At 42.7% G+C, this 9,646-nt stretch overlaps 1 long non-coding RNA gene across 2 annotated transcripts; it reads right to left on the bottom strand.

Annotated features, from left to right (window-relative positions):
• Positions 1 to 1,199: 1,199 nt before the first annotated feature.
• On the bottom strand, positions 1,200 to 9,419 carry LOC109145576. 2 transcript variants are annotated; one of them, XR_002047027.3, is made up of 4 exons: positions 9,326 to 9,419; positions 8,976 to 9,215; positions 3,140 to 3,220; positions 1,200 to 2,624 (listed from the first exon to the last, which is right to left on the bottom strand). It is a non-coding gene; the product is annotated as an uncharacterized LOC109145576 (long non-coding RNA). The 2 variants fall into 2 exon arrangements; XR_002047026.3 differs by having other exon boundaries at positions 1,200 to 3,220.
• Between the last annotated feature and the right edge of the window lie 227 nt (positions 9,420 to 9,646).

The raw sequence follows: 9,646 nt of genomic DNA on the forward strand, positions 1-9,646 counted from the left end.
AAAAAAAGATTGATTCTGGTTCCAAGATCAGTCTATAGCTACAATCTCTGAAAAATATAGAGGATCACAGTTCAAACAAGAAGCCACCAGTTCACATCTTTAGAGAAAAGCTGAGGTTTACAGAGAGTTGTGCAAACAGAAACCTTTGGAAGCAAGAAATGTTTGGAGAGAGACCAAGGAGGAGCAGATTGCTCTGTGTCCCAGTCCCCACTCCACAGCTCACACTTCAGAGAGGGTCTTTTCCTCTATTTTAACACCACTGAAACACAGGACTGCCCCACACCTGAGTGCTTTAGGGTGGACAGGGTGATGCTCAGGGAGAAAAAGCAAGTGTTGATGTGGCACACAGCTGCTCAGGACAGGAGTTTGGACCTGTAAAAGAATGGTGGGGTTGTGTTGTGTAGGGCCAGGAGTTGGACTTTGAAGATCCCTGTGACCTTGTTGGTGAGATGAGAAGCCTCTGGCAGGGGCTCACCTTTGGGTGTTTCCTGACACAAGAAGACACACTCCACTGGAGAGGGTGGGCTGTGCTATTGGCTCTGTGTGGGAGCACAGATGTGACATCAGGGCAGAACTGGGTGGAGGGGACCAAAATGCCCACACTGTTGCTTCCCGGAGAGGCTTTTTGGTGACAGGAAAAATGCCACCTGTTTGCATTTCACAGCAACCCCTGATGACAAGGTGTGTCCACAGGACTTTACCAGCCTGTGCTGTGCTACTGGCAGAAAGGTAAATACTATGGGATCATGGAATATCCTGAGCTGGAAGGGATCACCCAGTCCAACCCCTGGCCCTGCACAGACACCCCAACAATCCCAGCCTGTGCATCCCTGGGAGCGGTGTGCAAACGCTCCTGGAGCTCTGGCAGTCTCGGGGCTGTGCCCATTCCCTGGGGAGCCTGGGCAGTGCCCCAGCACCCTCTGGGGGAAGAACCTTTCCCTGAGATCCATCCTGACCCTCCCCTGGCCGAGCTCCGGCCATTCCCTGGGTCCTGTCCCTGATCACAGAAAAAAAGTGGAAAGAAACATGGAGTTTATGTTTTCCTTCCTTTCTCCACTCCCTAAAGTTAATTTAGGCCCTGAGCACCCTGATCTAGTGGAAGGTATCCTTGCACATGGCAGGGATTTGGAACAAGGTGAGATTTAAGGTCCCTTCCAATGCAAACCATTCCATGATTGTATGAATTTGTGCAGGTACAATATTCAGTAAATGTCCACAGGAAAGTTTTGTGGGATGGCAGAGAAAATAGTTGTGGCAAAGAGCTTGTCTACCATGCACTCACTGCTATTTCCTGTGGATTAAAGTGGCAGATTGACGTAAATCAATCAAATACTCATTGTGTGCTTATAACTTGTGGAAAGGAACGGAAACCAAGACTATTTTTGTGACTTTTATTTTTCCCCACTGCAATGACAGTAATTGGCAGGATATCAAAGGACAATGGGCTGTTTCGTGCAGTATTTTGGCTCAGCAGTGCTGGATTCTCCTAAGGAAGTCAGATACCACCAGAGCACACCCCTCTATTGGAATTCAGAGCAGGGATCAATGTTATTGCTGCTGCCCTTCACACTATATGTCCATACTGACTGATGTCAGGGGCAAAACAGAAGGTGCTTTCCAAGCTGATGGGAAAAACAGTGTGGAAATGGCTCTGCATCCAATTACCAGTGTGAGGGGAGACTGTGAATGCAGAAAAGAGTGCAGGTCTCTCTGCCACTGCACAGCTCGTTCCTGAACACAGGACTCGTTTGCAGAAATGATACAATTATTTTACCTCCTTATTGCACAGAATATTTTAGTCACAACAGGAACAAGGTGAACTTCAAACACATGCACATTCCTTGTGAACAGACCTAGAGAAATGCTGCAATTACAGACTGCATCACAGTTGTAGGTATTACAGGGAAATAAGGCTTAATTTATTTAGTTATTTCATCCTCAGCTAAATTGTGTTTTAAAAATAATTGGGGTTTTATATTTATAGTACTACCCTTGTCATGGGAAAGTCTTGACATGAACAGGAACCATGTCTTTATCACACATAACCCTCCTGCTCTGCTTCTTTCCTTCAGGAGAAGAGGAAAGAAGGGGGAAATGAAATAATAAAAAACCCCACTGAATGCTAAATGCAAGCAAAAATTCACAAATGGAATGACTTGGGCAGGGAACACTGAGACGGAGAGGCTTTTCAGAGCAGTGTGGGCTCGTAACCATTAGTTACAACAGCAGCTGAAAAGCCTGGCGACACAATTATGCTTAAAATCAAAATGTTAAGCACAGAGTTTTGTCTTTTTGGCTTTAGCAGTTTATCTGTGTCAGCTCCAGTTCAGGCTGGGCTGGACCCAGCAACTTCATCCTTGTTTTCCTGTGCAGCCCCAGTGGGGTCCAACACGACTGGTGCATTCCAGGTCCCTGGTTATCTTCCTTCACATTATTAACAATCCTTTTGCTTCACTGATCTTTTCCAGCTCTTCCCTCATTTATAGAGGACCACTTGTGACAGGTACCCCATGATTTGGATGTTTCCTCCACCACCTTTTTCTTCTCCTTCCATGTAAACTCTTCACTCCTTTGTTTAAAACCTTCACTTTGCCTCTTAATTGTACAAGTTTGGAGTGGAACAACTGAATGCAATTTAATAAAGCAAACAGATTATTAATAGAGAGAAAAACGAGAGACATTAAATAATAGTCTCAGCAATTAGATGAGGAGAGGAATTAACTCACTTAATTTGAGGGCCTTAGCATTATTCACTGTAGAACTTAATTTGAATTAATATGCAGTGTACACACATTAATAAATGTCATATATGGGTGGCTCTTTAATGAGGAATATTGAAAGTAATAGCAAAAAGGATTAATCCTTACATTCTCAGTAAAAGTACTTATTTAAGGTCTGGCAGACTACTGCTCTAATGAGAAAGTTATAATGTAGAAATAGAGTGCTGTGAATGAAACAAGGTTCAGCTGTTGGACAAGCTCTTAGGTTCAAAGTGAAATAAATGTGGTTGTTTATTCCTTTTCTGCTGTTATTTTCCTGTCATCTGGGCCAACCTTCTGGTGCAATGGCCATTCTGAGCACGGGAGTGTAACTGGAACTATGGGGAATGTCAGGCTTTTCCACAAGCTGTTCTACTCACTTCAGTGCTGCATTTTTCAAAGGTTAGGCTGGCTGGGGCTGTGGAAATTGCAAGGTCATTGTGTTGTATTTCTCCTGCTTTCTGGAAAAAAGAAAAGTTTGTTATTTTTTGGCTCGTTTCAGAAGTTCTGAGGCAAATGGTCAAGGTTTATGAGAAAAGTGGGTTTGGGCCATAGCAAAGTGGAATTTTCTCTGTTGGCTGGGGCTGAGAGGCTCGTTTAATAACAGAAATATTTATATACTTACCTGATCATTTTTGAGCAGCTTCTGGAGGCAGATTCTGAAGTTGCCCAATTAAAATGTATTTATTTTTAAATGAATCTAGCAATCAATCCCTCAAACAAAGACTCTGATTGTAAATCATGCAATACACCACCCGAAGGAATAGCCATTGTCTCCCTCTTTTCCCAAGGAAAAGAAAGCCAGATACCATGAAACTGTTGGGGCTGGAAGTGTCCTTCAGATTCCATACTCTGACCTTGAGTGACTTCCTGAGTCAGTGAAAGAATTTGGGTCTCAGTATTTGCAATCTCTCTTTATTGCTGAGAATCTGTGAAATTACCTAATGACTTGTTTTATAATTTCACCTCTTTTGGTTAGATTCTGTTGCTATATGTGTAGTGCAGAGATTTTTTTTTTTTTAATTTTCTGGTGGATACTCCCCCACAAAACACCAGTGATAGCAAAGAACCAAACCCAGAAACTGAATATTGCTCATTCATTAGAAGCTCCAACATGATTTAATGACCTTGTTACAACAGCATTTTCACAACTTAACATTTTATTTCTGCAAGTGCTTAGTCACTCAAGTAAACATTCAATCTTTTTAATAGCATTTTCCCAAGAAATATATTTCATTGATATTTCACAGCATAAAAAAGGACCTCATACTGGCATAATTTAAACCCCTATACATGAATATCAATATTTTTTTCCTTGAAATCCCAGTAATTATACACTTGCTGCTCTTCTAATTGGATATGAGTGTCATCACCTACCACAGGGCAACTGATTGCAGGAACAGCTTAAATGTTCCGTCCTGTTAAAACCCTTTAATGGCAAAGCCTCCACGAGCACAGGAAAGTCAGTTAACAGAACTCTTATGCTTTTAACAGCTTGTCAGATTTTATTAGACTATCTGAGATTCTATATTTGCTTTTTATCTCTAAACCACTGAGTTCTTATCAGGACTGACATGTTTTGTAACAAAACAAGTAACTTGCAGTGCTGTGGTGGAAAGGAGGGAAAACTGCAAATGTATTCATGTGAAATAAGTCATTGTATAGAGGTTTTTAAAGGGAACTAATGTGATGTGTATTTACACAAGTACCTGGTTTTTCTCTGTTTCCAGGCTTTGGCAGTGAACCAAGGAATTGTCATTCCAGTGCGTGAGGCAGCTTTACTGAACACATGGCTGTGCTTCCACATGGAACTAAAATTGTGCCATTCCACCCTGTTTACACAGTGGAAAATAAATCCTGGGCCTATTTTTATAAGATCTCAGCTGTGCCCAAAGTGGCACAGCAGAGCAGCCCTCTTTCATAAAATTTAAATATTCAGGATGAGCCTGTTCGAGCGCTGGGATATTCGCAGTAAGGATGTTGTTAATCCTGAGAGAAGCTGGGATAATATTTCCCAAAGGGGCCTAACTTTCCCTTTCAGGAGTTAATTAGGTGCTCCGGGGTCTGTGTGTCAGCAAGAGGGAAGGTGAAAGTTAGGTAGAAAGTTCTCATGAGACAGCAGTGATAAAGTGCTGCTGTTCATATATTTTATATATACATATCTATGTATACACATGTTCAGTGCTGGATAGAGAAATGTGCTGATATTTAATGTCCCTGCCTGCCTGAAGAATTCCCCAGATTCCCAAGCTTTTATCCCATAAAATGCCATGCTTCGGGAATGTTCCAAGCAGCTTGTATCTCTCCAGTGATGAGTCCAGCCACAACCAAATCTATCAGACAACAGCATTGAGCCAGATGCATTTCAGTGACAAATTTAAACTCAGTCATAGTAGGTTGATTTTATTATCCTTTTATAAGTGGGAGGACAACCCCAACAAAGTATTTGCCATGGTAGTCCAGGAAGAAGGAACTTCTTAGGTGTTTGACATCATGCAGAGTAATGGCAGGGCTAAAATGTGGAAGCTGCAAGTGAAGGTTAACATCAAAATCTGGATGAACATTAATGCAGCACCATTTCACAGCTGGAGCTGGGCCAGGGAGGGTCAGGCTGGAGATCAGGGAAAGGTTCTTCCCCCAGAGGCTGCCGGGCACTGCCCAGGCTCCCCAGGGAATGGGCACGGCCCCGAGGCTGCCAGAGCTCCAGGAGCGTTTGGACAGCGCTCCCAGGGATGCACAGGGTGGGATTGTTGGGGTGTCTGTGCAGGGCCAGGGGTTGGACTGGATCCTCCTGTGGGTCCCTTCCAGCTCAGGATATTCCGTGATTCTGTGATTTTGCCAGACTGCAGTTATTAGCAAATTCAGAGTAAGTCAAAGCTCTGTATCTACTGTGCATAGCTCCTACACACACACTTTTTTATGGGTAACTTTCTCTTGGCACATTTTCCCCATCCCTTAAATATGAGTACATGTGCACACAGGATGTGTCCAATAAAAATAGGATAAGAACTTTCGATTCTATTCAAAAAGAATCCACAGGCTGCTTAAGAACCAGCCTTTCTTTGATGTTCAGGAGAATATTTCTGGGGAAGATGCAATATTCCATCCTTAGCTCAACTGAAAGAAAGGGATGGGGGTGGGAAGACTTCTTTAATTTTCTTTTGTTACTTTGCTCCCACGCAAACATGCAAAAATAGTGTTTAAAAGCCATTTAACCCCAGGATGCAGGAACAAAGGAGTGTATTTTTGCTGTTTATCTCAATCTAAGAAGAGAGCAGGTATTCCAGACTTATTGGTGTCCTTATTGGAATACTTAGGGGTATATTAAAGTAGACAACAGCCATTTGTCCCAATAAAGCAGCACAAGTATTTGCCAATTTATGTAGTCCAGCAGCAATTTATATTAAAGCCAAAGAAAATCTTTACTTTTGCCATGTGTTTTTGTATAAAAATTCTCCTCTTCCCATCTTTCAGCCTTCTTGGCAATTTCCAGGCAATCTCCTACTAGTCCCCAGCAAAGGAGCAGTCGCTCCAGGATTGTGTTGGATAATTTGGGAGCACAGGTGGAGGAGAACACAAGGTGTGCCAAGCACATCCCAGATTTGTCTGCAGACAGAAAAGCACCCTCTGAAATCCCTTCCAGCTCTCTCAGCTGTGTGTATACGTTTCTACTTCCATCCTGCAAACACTTCTGTGCTGGAGACACACAAAGATCTTCTTGGGAATGGCATCTCCCTCCAATTCCCAAAGTGTTTTGTCACACATTCCCTATGGCATCCAGAAAGGCTTTGGTTACAAGGGAAATCAGACCTGTTGGGTTCCACATGGCAGAGACAGGGTGAAAATACACTCGTGGTCTAGATGAGCATGTGGGGTTATCTGCAGCTGGTATTTTTAGCAGCAGATTTTAAATCCAAAACTTTATTCTTACATGGTATAAAAGAATCCAGAAATTTTGGCAACAAAAGTTTTGGACACAAATTCAAGGAAAACTTAAAATAAAAACCAGTCCATCTTCAAGATACCAACAGCAGTGAGATTTGTGTTCTTGATTTTAATCTCCACAGCTCCAGCTTTGCTCCCACTGCTTTGAAAAATACAAAAATGCTCTTTTTGGTTTTTTTCTTCCTACGGTGGTGAAATTTCAGCGTTACTGACATAGAAATATGAAAAAGGAACACATCCCTTTCATATTTCTTTTAGCTATTATTCTCCTCAAAACTGCATTGCATTTTAGTGTCACTCTTTAGTGACACTCTGTACTTCCTTGTAAGATGAACTGTAGCTCAAGATTGTTTACATGAAGGATAAAATAATTGTTTTCTCCACTCTCTAAAAGCCATTTTGTCTGTGAGACTTTGCTGTGCATGGAAGGAAGACAAGTTAAGGGGAAGGGGGGATTTTTCCTTGCTTTAATACTTCCAGAGGATGGAAGTGCTGACTATTTAAGCACAGATGTGAGAATAACTTAAGGAATAGTGTGTCTGCTCCACCTCCTCATGTATTTGTCTTGCTAGGAAAGCCCTTCACAGGGAAAAATGTGATTGATGGGCGAGTTAGGTAGGGAGGAGACACCTGGAATTTAGTGCTTACATGGTTTTAAGAAGTCATGGATGATGTGTTAATTCTGCTTGTGCTTATCCCACAAGCCTGGGCTTGCATACAGAAAAACAAGACCAGACAAAAGCACTTGAGAATACGCTAGAAAAAAACCAGTGTGATGGCCTCTTTTCCATGCTCTTATGGGTGTCCAAAATAATCCTGTACTTTAGCAGTTTTGGAATTATTGTTAATTTTTATTCAGGTGCCTCATAGCTCTGTGATCAATGTGTCATTTTCTGCAGGTACCTATTACTGCCATGTCAGGACAACAGAATCACTCTTGGCCTCAAAATATATCGGACAATCTCTTCCATACTGTTTTTATCGTGTAAAGCATTAAGAAACAGGTTTTCAGTTGATCACTCCCCAAATTCCCATGGAGTTTTTCCTCACCAATTTTTCATGTGAAGTATATTTACACAGCTACTCTGTGTGTCAGTAAAATAGCTAGGAGATAGGAGAAAGGGAAAATCTGGAAATGTGGGAAGGGCTCATCCTCTGCTCTGTCTTATCCATCCTTTAAAGTAAAAAGTGAAATAAAGTGATTTTATCATTCTTTTGGTGGTGGCATTGTAGCAGACAGCTGTAAGGCTGTGTCCTGAGCATGTCCTTCCACACCCCAGGAAAGACTGTATGCTGGGAATCAGGCTGTCAGCTTCTAAAAGTCTCAGGAAATACTTCAGGGAAGTGTAAAACTGGCTGAAAACATCTTCAACTTCCCACTGGATGCAAGTTCTGCTTCTCTGGATGTGCCCATCATCCGTGTGACACTGGATGCCTGGCCAGGGTGTCTCTGGCTGAGTGAGCCCAGGATCAGAACCTGCATCCTGGGAATACCAAGAGCTCTGCAAGGATGCACTGAACCATCACAGCCCACTGTGGGCTTCATTGAAGATAAACCTGTGTTGGAAAAGGGATTAAAAGCTTTGGAAAAGCCTTTGGAGAAAGTGTCCTATCCACCCCTGGGATGGGGAATGGTGGTTTTGGGTGTAGAAGCAAATTGTTACAACACTTATAGTCACCAGCAAATCATAGAGGAATCACAGAATCATGGGATGATTTGGGTTGGAAGGGACCTTAAGGCCCATCCAGTCCCACCCCCTGTCATGGGTAGGGACATCTTCCACTAGCCCAGGCTGCTCCAAGCCCCGTCCAACCTGCCCTTGGACACCTCCAGGGATCCAGGGGCAGCCACAGCTGCTCTGGGCACCCTGTGCCAGGGCTTCCCCACCCTCCCAGGGAACAATTCCTTCCCAATATCCCTCTAAACTATACTCTCTGTCACCCCTGAGCTCCTCTTCTCCAGGCTGAAGAATCCCAGCTCTCCCAGCCTTTCCTCCCAGCAGAGCTGCTCCATCCCTCTGATCATCCTGGTGCCTCCTCTGGACTCAGTCCAGCAGCTCCAGGTCCTTCCTGTGCTGGGATCCCCAGGCTGGCTGCAGTATCAATAATTAAAGAAATTAATTGACGTAAAAGAAACCAAGGCCTGTTCCATCACAGAGTGTTGCTCACACATTGATGCAACATGGTAAAGCACAGTTTAAAAATATCTGTTAAGTTGGAGTTTGGATGGTTTCTGTCAGGTTTAAAGGGACTAATTCAATGCCAACTCACCATCAGGTGAAGATTCCGAGTTTATCGAGTCTCCTGAAACAGTGTCATTAGAAATGCCAGATGTGTAGCTCCAGCATGCTGTAGACTTAGACTCTAATCCAAACATGTCAACAGCTTTCAAGGTGTTTGTGCAGATCAAGGGAGAGGAGTTTTTCACTTCAGCTTTTCCCTTCTGTTCTGCTAATAGGGTTAACACGTGTTTTCCAAGGACAGGGAACAGGATACTGGTGCAGACAGTTGCTTAGAAGAGTAAAAGACAGATTGAAGTTGGCAGGATATTAAATAAAGTTAGGCACTTTCAGGTTCCTAATCAAGCTTACAGAAAGTTTACAAAATATTTATGAACTTACCTTTCCTTTGAAAAGGCTTTTTGTTGTTGTTGTTGCTCCAAATATAGAACTGATTTTCTGACTGAATTTTTCTTCTCTGTTCCAAAGGCTCTGACCTCTCTCATCAAGGCATGACTTTGCTGTAGTTGTTATGCAAGAGCTCTGAGTCATATAAGAAAGGAGAAAAGGCAGCAGGCTTCCTCTTTTTTTTTCTGATCTTGCAAGAGTCTGACAAGATACAGCTTAACAACAGCTTATTCTTCTGTCTAATTGGGATGCACAGTGGACAAAGTCAGAGATATTTTAAATCAGAAAGTAAGAGAAGTTAAAAACTTCCCAGGC

This window comes from Corvus cornix, chromosome 8 (assembly GCF_000738735.6).
Source record: "Corvus cornix cornix isolate S_Up_H32 chromosome 8, ASM73873v5, whole genome shotgun sequence".
In the NCBI taxonomy this organism is placed as follows: Eukaryota; Metazoa; Chordata; class Aves; order Passeriformes; family Corvidae; genus Corvus; species Corvus cornix.